This window comes from Echeneis naucrates, chromosome 18, assembly GCF_900963305.1.
Source record: "Echeneis naucrates chromosome 18, fEcheNa1.1, whole genome shotgun sequence".
Classification (NCBI taxonomy): domain Eukaryota; kingdom Metazoa; phylum Chordata; class Actinopteri; order Carangiformes; family Echeneidae; genus Echeneis; species Echeneis naucrates.
Genome location: NC_042528.1, coordinates 6,690,540 through 6,708,881, shown reverse-complemented (window position 1 = coordinate 6,708,881; position 18,342 = coordinate 6,690,540). Strand labels below are relative to the sequence as shown.

Here is an 18,342-nt window from a genome sequence, read left to right as displayed (position 1 = left end):
GCGTCTGCAGTTTCTTTTTCTTAGTGTACTTTTTTTTTTTTTTATATTGCTGTTCATTTCCATCTGTACATTCTCCACTAATGAACAGACAGTTATTAATTGGTATTGGTAATAAGGGTTGCTTCTTCTTATTGGCTCAGTCTCTAATGAGAAGTATAGAAAACAGTAAAGAGACAATCCACTGCCTTTGACAGCTACGAACCAAAGGTCCATTTAGCAGGGGGTTCTGCTGTCACTCATGAGCACTTCGAAAGGTTAGATTCCTGTAATCTTGTTTATGTTTTTGGTCAGTAGTAAGCCTCCCTAAGCCAGCTTTGTGTCAAACACAGCTGGAAAGGCCTTTACAATTCCACTGAAGCAGAAATAATTGGTCCAGCAGCTTGGATGCAGCCGTGACACACAGGTAATTTGCTAATTTCTGTCTCTCAGCTGGTGTTATCAGTGTAGGAAGCTGTCGTTTTCAGAAAGTGTATAAAATGATTTATGCTCTTCATGTCGCTTTAGCAGAAATGGAATTTAAGTGGTATGAACAAAGCATTGATTTTTTTTTTTTTTTTTTTTTTTTCCCCAGGCCGATTTCATATCTTTTGATTGTAGCTTTACGTGAGAAAATGGCATTCTCATAGTAAAATGACTAAATAAAAACGCTTTAAATCTAAATTGCCTTAAACTATTTCTCCTTTTTTGCCCTTGGTGCAAGTGCTCATTCAATGGATTGCCATAGAGTAAATATCCATAACCCAACTTTTCAGTCAACATGAGTCTTGTGTACAGGATGCCAAAATAGTCCCAAGAGACACCTTTTCCCATAAATTTAGTCCCCATGACTTTGAGCAGGCCACCTTCAGCTGATGGGGAAATTTGGATTGAAGTCCTTTGAAGCCACTTTTAATTATACTGGTACTAAAGGATGAAATTGAGCAGGAATGAAGTGCTTTTTGTGCATTGATTTTTCTCTGCATCTGTGGACCCACCGGAGAGAGGCAGAGACAGTTGTTACCTCCTTCGTTGCTTTACTGGAGACAAACAACAGGAGGGTCCCTGCATAGCCATTTTCCTGCTCTCTCTTTAATATAATGAGAGCATGTACATCAAACCGTCCCTCTCATCTAATTAGGAAATGCCATGGAATTCAATAGGAATTCAGGCAGGTCTGGCCAGAGGCCACACGGCCACTTTACCTTGAAAGAGTTTAGATTGTCTTTGCAATCTGTTTTGACGGCTGACAAACTTTGACCAGCCTTTGGTGTGGATTTTTGTAACTTGGAGGACAAGGTGTGGCAAGGCTTGAGGCGGGATCGTTTAAGCTTTTCCTACAGATTTTCCCCTCAGGATTTATACCCATTTCAGGTGCTGTTTCCTGTGATCTTAAACCTTTATTCTGGCAGAGGGTTTTCTCACCTGGGTATCAGGAGAATGACTGCCACCTTGATTGCCCTCAGGTCCCGGCAGGATTCCTGTCCAATTCAGCTACATCAAATGGCGTTGGACTATAAAAAGACCAGTTATTTTGGAAACAGATGATGGCCTAGCTTTTGTTTGCTTGTTGTCAGATGAGGCTTCATCCTGTTTTCTTGAGAACTTCCCCTGACCGAAAGCCTTCCACAGTCACACCAGCAGATGCGACAATTTGTCATGCATAAGAAACCTCACTCCGACAACCATCTGTCTGCTTCTGTCTGTTACCATGCACTGGCGGTCTGTTTTCAAATACATATATACAATTTTAATGGTATGAAAACTATGCTGAACCAATTTCATGACCTCCAAACCTTGTTCATAAATCTCATTTGTGACCTTATACGTGAACCAAATAAGAGAAACCAGAAAATATGCTGACTGTCAGCATGCATAAGTTGTGTGACCTCAGGAGAAGGTTGCCATTTGGTGCCCTGCTATACTGTTACTTCGACTTGATAGCTGGAATGAATTACTCTGCGCAGTTAAGAGGAAATTCAACTCCCCCAACCTGATTCTGAGAAGATCAAAACAACATAGCATAACAAGTGAAAAGCAAGGAGGTCAGGGGGATCACTTTGACTGTTGTGGAAACTGAAATTCAGTTACACTAAGTCAACGGACAATTTGAAACCCATGTTTTAATGGTGGAAAGGTGGAACAATGTGTAAAATCTGACCGTGCTTGTTGCCAGACTAGAAAAACAGTATCGGAAGTTTCGCTTCATAGAATATTTGACCGTGACAACTAGCTATCGCTGTATATGGCAAATAAATGCTGTTAATGACCGAGCAACAAATGTATCCAGTTGTGAAAATGGCACAATGTTTGTTTCCCATCCACTGCCTGTGCTTTGCCCCTGAAAAGTTACACCACTTCCTGCATTGCCAGCAGATGTAAATTGTCCAATATGGTGTCAGGCGCTCTCCTGTTGTCCTTTCCAACAGACTGGCTAAGTAATAACAGTAAGATTAAGATGGGGAATATGCTTCGGAGATGTGGGTTTCCATTAGTAAGCGGCTCCCCTTTCAGCTGACCACCGGTAACCGCAGCACCTCACCTTTCACACTGCTTCTGGTTTCTTCTCCCACCCCCGACTCAGTTTTTCGTTTTCGTGCATTTGACATTTCTGGTGGCAGCCTGAGATGGGAAGTGGGACTTGAGGGAGCTTAAGGAACGCTTTCAGTGTGAAGCATAAAGGATATCCATACCTTGTTCTGTGCAAATTGCACGTAGTGTAAAAAAACATCCATGCTGCTGTTCCAGCCTAAGTTGTAGTTAATAGCATAAGCATTTTTTTTTTTTCTCCCTGGCGGGGGCCATTCACTCTCTGGGCCAGCCAATACTTCTTTTCCCATTCATGTCACTTTTGCTCATTCCATGTGATCTGACAAGAGTACCTTTTGTTGTGCCCGAGAAGAACTGAACACCCGTACACTGCCCATATTGAAACATTAATGCAGCTGTTGGTCACATGATGTTACATCAGCCCCCTAGCATGAATTAATGCAGTGCGGCTACTCGGTGATAGAAAGATGTCTATCAGCTTTTCTGAGGCTTTTTCTCTCCTCCGGGCTATGTGTTTAATATGACTCTACAAATGTGATTTAGTGAGCAGATAGCCCTTAGACTCAGAGGTCGCGGCATCATAGACTTGTGGTGTGTTGTATACGGCACCAATGTTTGTAGGGCAGTGTTATCTTTCTGATGTTGGATAAATTGTAGAAGTAGCTATAGAATAATGAATTCTTCCAGATAAGGTGTCAGGGGAGGGTTAGGGTTAGGGAGCGGCCACCACGGCTTTTGTTTTCTACCTCACAGGGCAACAAGAGAATTTGAGAGTTTCCACATTATTTCCTGTAGCTTCTCATCAAAGATAATTTGTTGGCTATCCCTTTGCACATGCTGTATCTATCCTGAAAGCATTCTTTCACAGAGCATCAAATTCCTACGACTTGTTTTCCCTCAATTCTCATCCCAGGCTGTCTAAATTCATCCTCGATTCAATTACTTTTTGGTTACAGCGGAGACTCCTTCCATACTATATTGCTCCGTGATGCGTGTTGCTACCCCACAGATTTATGTCGAAGCTGAAAGATGGCTGTCCAATTTTCTGCATGAATAGGAGTACTGGAGGTTGTGTGTGTGTGTGTGTGTGTGTGTGTGTGTGTGTGTTGTCGGATGTGCGTTATGGACGTAGGGACCTCACAGCCATATAATTCTTCAAGACACTGACCATTTCTGTCACATAGTGCAATTAGCTTGTGTTTCGCAGTGAGGTTTTTTTTTGTTTTTTTTAAAAAGAGTGAGTCTGCATTAAATGTGTGTGGGCATCGTTATGCACTTGGCTACATTTGAAACAGTAATTCAGTCACTGTATCTCAGTACTTGCGTGACCCTGATTGCTAGGGGGAGAAAAATGGCTGTTTATTCCTGCCAGTAATTAATTTCAGTGACAATATAAGATTCTGCCTCCTCGTTGGGCATTTAGTTCATCTTTGTAAATGCAGAATGTTTGCTCAATTAGAAATTAGCCGCAGTCATTAAATTAGCTGTCTTTGTAAAAACGAAATAAATAAGCTGATCGGTTTTCAGTGATGGTTTAGAAAAGTGCAAAAATGTTTTTCCTTCTGCCATTGGCTTGTTTTCTTTTGACAGATTGTCCGCATACTGAAAATGAATGGAATAGCATGATACATGTAATTTTAAAGGAGGTCCCCGTTTAGCCGATATGGTTCTATTACATTAAACTGCATTTTTTTGTGTCTCCGTTATCAAAGAAGACATTTTCGACATCATAAATCTGTCAGATACCGCTAGATAGACAGACAGACAGCCAGCCAGCCAGCATGCAGTCACACAGCCCATTACTGTGTTGATGCAGTTATAGTTACGTCTCTCTTTGTAGTCTCAGTGAAAAGTTGACGTGCCCCCAGATGACCGCCCCCACCTCACAGGAGTCCTGCAATATCTCGGTTGTCTCCTTCCAGGCCTGAATGGGCACATTGTGCGGCTGGCCGCTGCTGCTTTGCAGACCTCTAGGTCCTCGGCACACACCTGTCAAGCCATGTCCTTGGCGCCTTGGGTGCTGAAACAGTCCAGAGTGCCCCTGCTGCACACATGGTTATTGAACCCTTGCACACCCACGCACCGAAGCACAAAAGCAGTTGTATATGAACAAATAATCACATGCAGTTATGCAGACTTTTGCTAAGGCACAGACTTGTATTGACAGAGACGTACACAGCTGACATAAACAGTGCATGCATACCGTCACACACACGCATGCAAAGACTGGAGTTTATTGGAAACACACGTCGCTCTCCTTGCCTGTGCCAAGGTTATATTCAGTACGCAGGTCAATTTCAGAAAGGGTCAAGTTCCATATTTGTCAGGTTGGGGAGGGCAAGGGCACAGATGGTTGGCTGTGGCACACATGCTCGCACATGGAAATGGGACTGAGAAGTAAACTGTAACTTGATCCGTGTCCTCAATCAGTTACAGATTTTTCTGTTTTTAAGTTGAGGGCTCACACACAGGAAATACAGGCTAACTGCAATTTGAAATGCTATTTAAACAATTGTTCCTGCTGAAATGTGAATATTTTCTGATTTTATTTTCTTTTGGAAAATAGAAAAAGTCATATTATCTTGTAGATTTTGGTTTATTGTTCCCTTACATTTACTAAACAGGATGATTTGGGGAAAATTTGAGAATTGGCTTATTAATCATTATGAAAAAAAAAAGCATTTGCTGCTTTGCTAAATCATTGGAAATTGAGTTTTCAAAGCAAAATAAGCAGTAGTTTGTCCAGTGTGAGAATGTTTAAGCTTTTCATTATCTTCTATCATTTTAAACAAAATCCCTCTAAGATTTTAATAGTTTTTCATTCAAAATAAGTTGGGGACGACACCTTGAGACCCCTGAGTGCTTCCCCTCAGACATTTAATATACAAAATAACTGCTCAATTAGTCAGAGAAAGATTGGATAGATGATATAAGAATGAAAATTAATTACTTGCAGATTAGTTTACTCCAAAAAAAAAAAAAAACAACCCTCATTTTTAATGACATATTTAGAGCATCATGCAACTCATGAACCATTGATGGTACTCCTGTGTTTCCATATCTTGATCAACTCATCTCATGCACGCTCTCTCTGTCTCTCTCTTTTCAATTTTTCCGTGGCCTTGGGCGGTAACCCTTCACAGAACAAATGGGGCTGTTCGTTTGGCGGTATCATCAAAGGAAAATGCTAAATGGCTGATTGTACATGCACACAACGTGCATCCTCGTGAAGGACCTATGGTGTCAAGTCCCACTTGTGTCACCCATACGATTTTCCCCTCTATTGACTTTTATGTTCTGCAGCAAGGTTGGTCATCGTGGAGGGAATATGTATGTATTCCAAATAAAGACAAGCGTGATTATCATAATGATATTCCTCTGCTAAGGTAAACAGCTCTCTGGCCCCAGCAGAGGAGAAAAATTGTTGTGTGAATGTATGGCACCTTGACAGCTTCTTTTTGACGATACATTTCATGCATTTAATATTGGGCGTGATAAACACAAAGCCTTTTAAGTATTGACTTTGAGCTTGGATTGCTGGTTGAGATCATGTGATAAGAGAAACTTGCCGGAGAAGCAATCTAGCGCCCAAGGACTACAAAAACATGATATTTACATAAATATTCAAACACATGAGCTTGCATACGCCCACGTATAAAATTTTTAAAAGGAGGTGCTGTGTATCACTTCAGCTGAATGCATTATTCTGGAGGATGCGTCTTCATCACGCCGGTCTTTTTTTATCTTTCCAAAGACACAGGCAAATGGGTACAAACAAGAACACATGCATGCACCACATGGTAACCTACAGACTCAGATCCCAGGGTTCATCTCTTTCCAATTAAGGCCATTTAGGGCATGCGTTTGAGAAAGTCTTCTGAGGACAGACCTTAGTGGTTGATGCTGCATGTCCTTCATCTGCTCATTGCTATGCCAAGACAGAGAGCGAGCGATAAATGGGAAGGAGGAAAAAAAATAAAATAAAGATTATAGTAGGAAGAAAGATGAGGGAAAGAATCCACAACGCAAGACAAGTGGCTACTGAGTAAGTGAAGATGCAGTGATTTAGAGTGAGACTAGAGAATGAGAAAGCAGACACGTTACTATACATAATCCTTCTGCAGTTGCCAGCAACCTCAGTCAATTGTTATCAGCTATTCCTTGAATTTAATGGGACCCTTGGGGGTAGGGATGCTGCCCGTGCATTACAAATGCTGCCCATTGACTCCAGTTGGTAAGCTTTTCCTCTGTTACGAATGAGCGGTTGTTCTCTGGCTATGATTACTGAACAAATAATAGCAGTGCAATATAATACATTAAATTAACACGAACAAAGTGCTTGTTTGCATTTCATCCTTTGATGTAATGATGGATTGTTTTCTTTCGCTGCCGCCTTTCCACAGTGTTGGAAGGATTTAAGCATTTAAGCATCTCGCCGTGTGAGGAAGTCACTGCATATATTTTTATGCAGTGTCTTCCTCACAGGGCGAGAGGTGTAATAGTTACATTTGGTTAACGTCATGGTATGTTATACTGGAAGTGCAGTTTACCTGAGGGTGCAAAAAGAGATCTTTATAGAGGCTGGTTATTTCTGTCTCACATAGCAGCTCATTTTAAACTCTGTATAATCTATGAAAGAGCAGCGAGTAGATGAATAAGTAGTAAGTGTGCATATTTTGTGTACTTCACATTGGAGCATGCAAGTTACTCAAGGCTGGCTCTACTTGTAAGAGATGCCACCATCTCAATACATTTTCTGTTCATTAGCTATATCTCCTTTGCCTTTGGCCCCAGCATGCATAGGCCAGCTTGTCGGTTACAGTGTCACAACCGCAGGGTCATTTAATTTAGAGCCCTGCTCCGCCGATTAGGGCTTTTGTTGTGAGCAGGCGTGACTACTGTAACACGGGTGTTTGGGTCAGCGATGGGCACAATAGCTGAGTTACTCTCGCTGACTTCCCCACTATTGCCTCTCCCTCTCTTTCTCAGCACATTTTCCACTTGGCTGATAAAATAAGCCAGTCTTTGATGAGCTTTCGGCAGGCCACGGTGCTGTGCCTCAGTAAATGCTTTTATAGAGACACACCACAGGCTGTCAACTTGGATCAGTCATACAGCGGCTGCATATGTCCAGTGCTTTCTCATATGTTCCTTTGTCTCCTGATAGCAGGGTTTTTTGACACAATGATAAGTTGGGGTTGGAGCCGCTCATGAATTTCAAGAATGTCTCCAAACTACAATATGCAACTTTTTCCCTCGAGGCAGGAAGATTATTGTTCACCATGACCTGTTTTTCTCCAGTGGTCAAATTGACAACCCAGTTCCCTTCATCATAACTCCCTATTATTACCTTTTATTTATGTATGTGCATATAAGCACACACACACACACACACACACACACTCACACACACATATCCAGCTGAAGATATTCTGATAAGATTCTTATTTGGAGAATATTCATTTTGACTTTGTGTTATATATACAATTCGTCATCATCGGCAGTGACTGTCAACAACAAATGTGAATTTATTGTCTTTGTTTCTTTGAATGAAATGCTAGTCATCTGATATACTCTGAGAAATGCATATACAACAGAAAAACCGTGATCGCACACCAGTTGCTGAAAATCCACAATCCTCTCGTCTCTCGCCTCATTTGCACTGCTCTATTTTGCTTTTGTTGAAATGAGCATGATGAAACTCTTCCTTGGGTTTAAAAAAACAAAACAAAACATTGTTACACCCAACGTTACTGTCAGTCATGGTCAGAAATATGCTGTGCTGCACTTGTGACCACACTCGGCAGTGATATCCACCACACTGTTATACAATGAATCACTTTTGGGGGTGTGAAATCAAATTTGGGTGTAAGTTCATGGTGGTGACAGCAGGATACTCAGACTGTGTTTCATCACTTTGTGAAGACAGATAGAAAACACTCCAAGAACCATGGCAGGAAGGAAAAAAATGAGTTCAGTCAAAAACATGTTGAAGAAAGGGAACAAAGACACTGTTGTCGGGCATTTTTCTTTTTGGGTTTGTTAATGCAGTGAAGTTGTTAAGAGCTGATGCATTTCAGCGATGGGGAATCATTCACTTACAGATATGAGGTGATCCTGGTGAGCAAATTTGGCAGTTGAACAAAAATCTATCAAATCACTCTCTGCTCTGAAATACTGACCAATTGCATATCTTCAGCAGCCAGTGAAAAGCTGATAACATAATGTAAAAGCACAGACCGAGATTGCTCGGAGCCTTAAGCCTCTCCTTAAAGTAATATATTAAATTAAGTATCATAAAATAACAATATGTATAATTTCTTCATCGCGTAATCATGGATTTTTTTTTTTTTTTTTATATATACATATAAATAAGTTTAATTTAAGACTGTGCTGGGTACACTTGACTATATATGGATTTGTGTTCTAAATTAAAGTTGCAGCTGCGATATTACTTAAAAAACAACACAGTCTGGACCATCTTCAGTTTTTGCCTTCATTAACAACCATCTTGGCATAAATAAGCAGCTCTCTCACACAGTGTCACTTAGGGTCATCCATGCCTTCTACTTCAGAGAAATTGCATATCTTTGGAATGAACATCCTAGTAGTAATGGTGCAAGATTGCCTTGGGTGCCTGGAACTGCCTGGTGTGCATTTCTCTGGTCCAAGCCCCTTTGAAGATATTTTGGAAGCTCCAGTTCTCTACTAATGCTAGTACTTTAACAGCAATGATTATAAGAGAGCAGGTTGAGAGCAGAACTTGGCTTTGATAGTGTCTCTGCTGAGTGATGACGACCAGGAAGAGAAGCAGCGAAAATGTAAAATTGGAGATCTGTAAAATTGCTGTAATTACAAAATTAGCTCAGAATAAAAACGGGATCCGGTGTAAGCAGATGATGAAAGCCCAACTACGGCCCATCAGGCTGTCCATGATCTAATTTTTTTTTTTTTTTTTTTTTTTTTAGCTCCTGTTGTCTGTGAACTCTCTGTTTGTGGTCAGGATTTGCCACAATATGGTGTTATTGTGTTCCTTTTCCAAACACTTCCAGACCTGCTTAAAAACCGTCAGATGCTCTGTTGACAAAACTCTCATCAGCAGTTCAGCAGACTCAACCTATGGCATCTGCTTTGTCTGCCAAAGTCTCAAATTTGATCAAACGTAATGAACAGCAGATTTGATGAGGCGCGGCCAAGATTGGTGGGCCATCGTGCCCAGATGATATTCAGACATTTGGCAATGCAATTTGGAATTTTCTTAGTTTCGTTTTTATAGCATAATTTTTGAAAAAAAAAAAAACCTTCAAACTTTTCAAACCCAATTGTAGCCTAAAAATTTAATGCATTTATGCATTATCATTGTTTCAGTTATTGTCTGTGCTTCATATATGACTTTCTATGAGCGTAGAAGGTAATTTTTAAAGCACGTGTCACTTCTTCTTAAAGGTTATGTTGACATGTAACAGACAACGCAAATATAGGTTGATGTGAAAAGGAAAATTCTTTAATTCTCTCAAATCCAATATCTACCTCATTTGCATAGTAAACACAGTGCTACTGATTAATCCTTTTTAATTTTGGCTCATTATTCAGGACCATAACCCGCTACAGACACCTCAATTACAGAAGTGTTGGTGCTCATCACTTTTATTATTGCAGGTGAGATTTAATTAGAAATCATGTAAAGATAGTTTGCATCACAATAAGGTGAGGGACTAAGGTGACATGTTTTTCAGCACTGTAGGTAGAAGAAGAAACCCTCTTTTCATGTAGCACATTAATTCAGCCATAATTAAGCTTAACCACTTCACTGTGCACGCTTGTACCAGCCCAGCTAAGATTTGTACTGAATATTATTAGAGGAGAAAATGTAATGAGCGGAGTGACACGGAAGCTAAGGGTGTGCGTGAAAGATGGATTGAAACGAAGGCTAAGAGGCAGACCAGGAGGGAGAAATGTGCACGATGGGGGAATGAGACGGCGCAAAAGGTGACTGGGGGAGGCAGTCATCAAAATGCTAATGCTGTATGGGATATTTACTGCAGAGTGTTAATGCAGTTTAAAACAGGCTCTTTGTCCTGCAGCCCATCACAAAGCCCCTGTTGGGCCCTAATAAATCAGCCATTAAAAGCTGATGTGACCTGAATAGCACTTGATACAGCAGCAATCCTGGCTCTATTGCCAGTTTGCGAACCAGGCAACAGCTGAAAAATTTATGAAGATGCCACTTAATAATGGTGTCCAAAAATATAGAGTTTGTGTGTGAGGTGACTATGATAAACTAATGTTGGACACATTAAAAAGTAGTTCCAGGTTTTTTTTTTTTTTTTGTGTGTTTTTTGAAATAAATCTTAAATCTTGCATGTGCCTGTTATCAATGACTTAAAGGTCAACCTGGCAGACATTAAAAGTTCCTCCTGCTAGACTGTTTAATTATGTCCCCTGTCACCTGCCTTGACAGTATGAGTTGCCTGCTCTCTGTCCTAACTTGCTTCTTCCCTGTGCTTCCTTCCAGGACAGAGCATGGTTTTAATATCTGGCACGTGAAAAAGCGGATTTGTGAGGACGACGCTCAAAGAATCAATCACCTTCTCACGTCAAGGTATTGTGCACATTTATCACCACTTCTGACAGTGAGTCTTGACAAACCAAGCTGAAAATGTCTCTTTGCAAGTTATGAATACACAAGAGATCCCAGATTAATTACACAAGGAGACCCCTCCCAAACCGGGTGCAGTAATGACGAACCGTTCAGATGGGCCAATAGGGCTCTTTGGAGGTGTGCAATAGGAAGTTTATGAAAATGATTCATGATAGGTACTTATCTTCATATGCAAATCTGGTAAGCCTTTCATTTCTTTTGCCAGTGACAAGGAAAGCTTTTTTTTTTTTGTAACCATATGTATCTACTGAGTGTGTTTGGATTTCTTTCCTAGATGCAAATTATGTTTTTGGTGTAATCATGCAAAAGCGCAGCTGGGTTCCATTTCTCCACGCCCCGTTCCGCTTGCTCCCTGCAACCGCCAAACCCTTCATGCACCGAGTTCCCTGTTTGTCATTGTCGTCTTCACCAGTGCAATGTTTTCTCTTTCCTTCTCCTACTTAGCCCCCCCCCCCGCCACATCTCTTGTTCACTTGTTATGCCAGCTAAAGCCCTCCCCCCCTCATCCCATCGACACACACGCACTCGCTCTCTTCCCTCCACCTTCCCTCTGTATACTGAATAGAGCCACTAGCCTCGATGCCTCCTGTGGTGAGGCTGGATTGAATTCAATTAGGGAGATTGTTTGCCCTCCAGAGTTTACTGGTGGGGTCCGTAGATGATAGGTTTGCCTGCTGACATCTCCACTCACTCACTCACTCACACACACCTACACACCCAGACATACTCTGCTACATCCATCCAGCCTATTTCTTCTCTGTCTGACTCGATGCGTCCACCCCTCCCTTCCTTGCGGCAGTGCATGTATAATTCTTTTTTTTGTTTGTTTTTTGTGTGCATACATTGTTCACACTCTTCAAGCCCTCTTTGGTGTTACTTTACGGCAATGTATTCAATAAGATCAAGGCACAAAAAACTGGCACAATGGGAGAATATGTCGTATCGCTTTTTTGATACGGCCCCAGGGGCTCATATACTTGATGTGACTGTTTCACCAGGGCTGATGGGATGGGAGTTTTCAGAGGAGAATAATTTGGGAACTACATTTGAGCTCAATCCAAGCTACTACACACACCCTTCCCAAGATAATCCCTCTTTTTTTTTTTTTATATTAATTTGCCATTTTGTCAGCACATCCTGCGTTAAAGAAAGGACGGTAAATGTTGCTGACACAGGAGTAATGGTCACATAAGTTGCAAGGTGAAAATAGATTTGTGTCGTCATTTGAATAACATTGAGAGCAGTGGGTGGTGGTTGCGCACGGTGCTGGCTTGTGCCTTTCAGGTATGAAGTGTAAATCTGGTGCAGACGTAATGGCCTTGGTCTCTATTCTGTGTAGAGACCCATGCCAGCGACTTGTCCAGCAACACGCTGCTTTCCTGCTAATGTCACCCTGCGTGACCACGTTCTGGTGCTCCTCAGAAATCAGATACTGTATTAGTGCTGAAGGGTGTCAAATGAATTAAAAGCTGGGAAAGACTTTGAGGATAAATATCCTAATACAGCCCGACATGGAATTAGGACTTTCATTTGATGCACTTTTTTTTCTCCCTAATTGTGGTCACTTAGGTTCAAATCCAGTCTACATCAGGGAGAGCCAAGGAAGCTAAAATAAATAAATAAATAAATATTTCAATGCAATCTTGTGTAAAAGTAAACTTAGAAATGTCCCTGTTGTCATTTAGGCCAGATCTTTGAATTAAAAGAAACCTAGAGACTTGGTCAACTACAACACTTTCAGCCTCTCAGGGAATATGAGCCTCTGCAACCTCCTACAATGCTTTGCATACCCAACATGGTTGCCCATAGCATCCGCCATACAAGTTGGTCTGACCATAATGGCTGCTGATGACATTAGCCCTGCCAAGGTTTGGTTCTGTTATCTTAAAGCCCTGCCATTTGTTTTTATAGTGTGATCCTGCCCAAACTGCTTGAAATGATGCAAAGCAGGTCATTTGAATGGGAAGGGAGCGAAATCCTTTTGGCCGATGTCAGCAGTGTTCTTGAATTTGAATCCCACCCAGAGGTAGTTGACTTTGCGCCTCTTTGTTGTTGTTGTTGACCTGTTACTTGGGCAACTATGGTCAGCACCAAAACAGCCTGCCTCAAGGGTGACAGCATCAAAACCTTCTAAATGACCAAATTATTTAAAAGGCACACAATGCATTGATGTATTGCATGCCTGGTAATGACAAATTTGCTGACCCTTTGTGGAAATTGCTGTTGTCTTGACAACAGCAACCTGTTGGAAACATATCTGCTCGGACATGTTTTCGGTCATTGTGCCCCGACAGGTGAGAAATCCATGTGAGAAACTACTTTTCAGACAAAGTGTTTTCGGTCTAACTTTTTTACACATTCAAAGATGAATGTGATGCAAAAATATAACACATTTACGTGTTACGTCTTTCAAATGATCTGATCATGAATGATTTTGACCTCAAGCAAAGTCGTATGCACAAATTAATTTGCTGTTAGAATCGTTAAGGAGTCGCATTAATCAAGCGATTTGTGTAGTGATGCTGGTTTTTGAATAAATTATAGGTAGATCCGCACAACAGTATGCCACACTAGGACATTTATTTCCTTTGTTTTTCTTCTCAACTTAGGCAGCTGTTACTTTAATTATTCAGAGTGTTCCTGAGTTCTTTATGAGATATATTTATCTCTGTGTATGGCCGGTCATGCTTGATCAGCAGCTGGTTTGTGCATACCTACAGCAAATGAGTATGTACTTCTTCTTAATGTAGTGTTTGCTGAGACACTGTGCATTTCCTCCCCTTCCACTTCTTCTTCCAATACAATATTCATGTCTTCTGCAGCTCTTTATCGCACTCCTGCACAACATTATCATCATAAAAGCGCCCCCTTTTTCTCCCCCAAATGTGATTTTTGCGTGCATCCATGCATCTTTAAAAAGTATCTCTAAAAAGTAGGGACTTTTAAAGGGGGTATTTATGAGTTTTGCTGTTGCTGCCGAGCCAATGTTAGCGTTAACTGTGGTTTACATACCAGTCTTGAAAAGAGCTTCAGCCAATGGTGCTTTTAAGAGGTTATAATGTCCTTGGAGGTGAGATATATAGTGTAGTGTATAGTGTATACGGTGAACTCCTATTGGAAGTTGTTGAGATGGCCCAGCTAATCAAAAAAATAGTTCCACACCTGTTAGCAACTACAGGAATAACTTGATAATAACTTGCTAATTTAGAATATGAAGCGATTGCAAACTAACTGTAATGAAATACAATTAATTCAAGATAAAACCCCTTTCATCATATAGTTTGAAGTCACAGCTTTTGGCTAATTAGCTTTGTCTAGCATAAAGATTTGAAACGCAGGGGGGGCAAACCCAACTCTGTCCAAAGGTAACAGCACTTCTCCTCAGTTCACTAATTAACACATCACATCTTCATTTAAATGGTACAAAATAAATTCACAGCCAGGACCTCAGCTCCTACTGACGTGTTAATTAGCGAGCTTCAGCCGAGAGATAAAATTTTTACCTTTGAACGCAGCCAGCCGAGCTCTATTCCCTTGTTTCCACTCCCACTACATGCTACGCTGACCACCCGTTAACTTTAGATTCATTTTTTATCAGGCCGATATTAAAATCCAACAAATCCTCTCCACTATTTCCATTCAACATTTTGTCTTGTGGAGTGATTTCGGGAAAAGATACACTTTGGTCACTACTTGTTGTGTTTCTCCACTTCTTGTCACCCCTGCCCGCCTCCCCATGTATGCATTTCACTTGTCTTGATTGCCAAAGGTCAGAGACCCTGCAACAACTGAGGCCCCCCCCTCCCCAACTCTAGAGTGGGCAGATTTGGACAGAGCTATTTTGGTATGAGAAAGGGGTTACTGCGATGTTAGCACAAGTGTCTTGTCATGCGCCTGGCTGCTCTCCTGATACCTGCCCTGACAGTTTGGGTGTCTTGATAAAACAACACCCCTGACAGCAAACTCACAGGGCAGCTCCGAGGTCTCGCTCCGTCTTCTGCCACTCCTTCCTCTCCCACTGGGCCTGTCTGATGCCCCATCTCCTCTTCCTCGCTGCGGCCATTTTTTGCTAATGTAAACGAACAGGACGATCTGTTGATGACGATTAGATTCACGCGCTGCTTGCACCTCCGGGGCTGCGCTGATATCATCTGACATGACAGATGGATCCAAAGCAGCACTTGCTTTAATTTAAAAGACACTGATGTTATATGAGCTCTAAGGAGCTGGGTCAAAGATATGGAAAGTGGATACTCAAGTCACTTGCCGATATAGTAAAAATGTTTGAAGTCCAGAGAGATGTCCACTAAGCTGCAGAGCTTTCCCTCTTTGGTTTTTGTAACACAGAGTCTCCCTTGAACTTCCACTGCACCCTGTCCAAAGCTTCAGTTCCAGCGAGGTGTGCAGCCCTAATCAGCTCTATTTGATGTGTGCAGGCAGCAGGCTTTATGGAGGAGCCAAGATCTCTCAGGACATTAAGGGAAGGAGGAGAGGCAGAGATTACTGCTGGTCTTTTTTTTTTTTTATTAAGGATCACTCCATCTTGTTCTTTTTGGCTCACTCATTAGTTTCTACTTCCTCCCGGAGGGTGATTCTCCGTTTTTGTCTCTCAACAAAACCAACCCACTTCCCTCACGTTGACAGGGAACCCGCTATCAGTTAACCAAATATGATTCTGTAGCCTTTCTGTCATGATCGTGTCACAGAAAGAGGGAGGGGGGGCTGTTCTGCTAGGTATATAAATATACATTACACACACAAAAAAAAACAAAACAACAGTGAAGGAGAGGAAAGGCTAGACAAATAAACATTGAACACCCTTTCCTTTGTTAGAAGTGGCATGCAGATGACGTGCTTTTTCTTCATTTTATCCCCCTAATTCCCTCCATTTCCTCCCTCCCTTTGGCTACTACCTGTGAAGTCAGACATCCCACTCGGTGCCCGTCAAAAAATAACCAACACTCTGCGCCGGGCTGTCAGGGGAGTTTGGCGCCTGACAACCGACGTGCACACTGAGGTAATCAGAAGTTGTCAAATGTGAAGTGTCCTCTGGCATGACTGAGAGAGTGATCTGTGTTTGCCTGTCTAATGTCGGAGCTTTGGTGACAGAGTAGGCGTACTAATGGCCTCTTCATCAACAAGAATCATTAAATAATGTCCCCCAACGACATATTTGGCAGCAAAACTCTTGTTTAGCAGAGAAAAATGGAGACACAGGTGGATGATGGGAGCTCGTCTCCCTCCCTACTACGTAACCCAGTTCTGAGGCAGAGCGCTTTCATAGACTTTCATGACCTCTTATGATTACACATAATTTTCAAGTGCACAAGATGCTGTTTCTTTTACATTCCCAAGTGGTTGGTGAAAATTTCATTTCCATATTTGTTCTCCATATGCACGGCTTGCTCTTCCGCCCGTCTGAGCGGAAGCGCTCGTCTTTTAAAAACACAACTGGAGAAATTATTGATTTGCATCTGTTTATCTAGGATGAGGCAGAACACCTCCTTGCGTGTGAATATCCCAAAGGGTGTCATCACACCCGTCTGTCCTTTTTACGCTGGCTCTAAACTGTGGACAGGGTCTCCAATCTGTTTCCTCCCTCCGTTGAATTTTATTTACAGCCCCAGCCTGGCAATAAAGACCAAAATTTATGACTTACTTTTTAATTAGAAATAATGTCTTGTAGAGTTAAAGTGATGGATGGTTTAATCAATATATAGACTGCAGCCAGCCATATGATGAACGTCGCTATTGACAGCACACGGAGTAGCCTAACTTAACACTTTGTCTTTCAAAGAAATATGTAGTGTTTTGTTTGGTGATGGAAACTGTACGCTGCCCTTTTCTGTCTCCCTTCATTCTTTCTCCTTCCATTTTACCGTCTCTTGCGTCTCTGTCAACACTTCTCTCAACAGGCAATCTTTTCTCCAGAATGAATCAACCTCTTCTGTCACACTGTATTGGAGCAATTATTTTACCTCCGTGAAGCCCCATTGTATCGTGGGCCTCATTTGCTCAAGTTTAAATAAAATAAGCACTGAAGGTGGGTTTTTGTGAATGGAAAGAGGCGCAGTGGCAGAAATGCAATTCTAAGAAAGGTTGGGAATCTTTTTTTTTTTTTTTTTTTTTTTAATGTGTAAAACAATTTCTTTGCTTTTTCCCTTCTGATTTAGAGCGAAACGAGATTCTCTCAAGTAGAACAGTTAAATAGGAATCAGGTAAATGGGATGTGTTTCCTGGTGCTGTGGATGATTGTGTAATGTAGACATGGGATAGAGTTATTTGGTACTTGACAAATGAAGTTTAATTTTGTCTCTTTTGGATTATTGTGAAGTGCTTCCTGCGAACAGAGCTGTGCTGAATTAAGTGTGACATAATTCAAACTGCTGATCAGGTATGAAAGCAGTGTTCAGATTCTCAGTCACTATATGACATATGACACTTTTAATACTTTAAATTGTCAAGGTTGTAAAGGCTTCGTAACGCATTGGATTTTTGTGTACCACAACATTCTGGAGAACTTAGATGATGTATTGAATTGCTTGTTTTGACCGCCAAAACTCAAACGTACTGACCTGACAAATGCAGCATTTTTTGAAATGAAATGATCAATCTGTAAACAGTTGGTGCAGAAAAGATTTTCTGTCTCAAAAACATTTTCGTTCTTACTCTACATATTTCTGCAACTGAAATATTTAAGTGTGTTCAAACTCTGTTAATGCAGTGTTATAAAAGACACCGTGGTGCACTGCAAGAATGACGATACTAAATGAAAAGTTTTGAATGGATTGTCAACTTTTCTTCTAACCAAAGCCTCATGTCAGTACTGTAGCTTAAAGTAAAAAATGATCTCATAAGAAAAACTATGTGTAGGCTTTTTTTTTTTGTCAAGTGCCTTCTTCAAACACAAAGCAAGCAAGCAAGTGTGACTGTAGCGCACAGACTCATTTCTAGTTAATAAAGTTAATAATTAGAAACTGGGAACAGTGACAGAAGGTGAATCAAATGTAGGTCTTGCAATTTTTGTGTCCTTCCCTCACAGTTGTAAGTTAATGATTGGAACGTGATGTCTGATCCTGCAATTCAGACCACCTACCTCAGAGAGAACATTAATAGACAGGATCTTACCAACACACATGCACGCATGCACGGCA

General features: G+C 41.3%; 1 protein-coding gene across 3 annotated transcripts in view; it reads left to right on the top strand.

The window, feature by feature from the left end:
* The window catches only part of LOC115058510 (adhesion G protein-coupled receptor L3), a 189,255-nt gene that overhangs the window by 10,248 nt on the left and 160,665 nt on the right, over window positions 1–18,342 (top strand). For all 3 annotated transcript variants that reach the window (XM_029525850.1, XM_029525849.1, XM_029525851.1), the window contains exon 2: window positions 11,042–11,128. The gene's annotated coding sequence lies outside the window, so the exon portion shown is untranslated. The remainder of the gene's footprint in view (window positions 1–11,041; window positions 11,129–18,342) is intronic.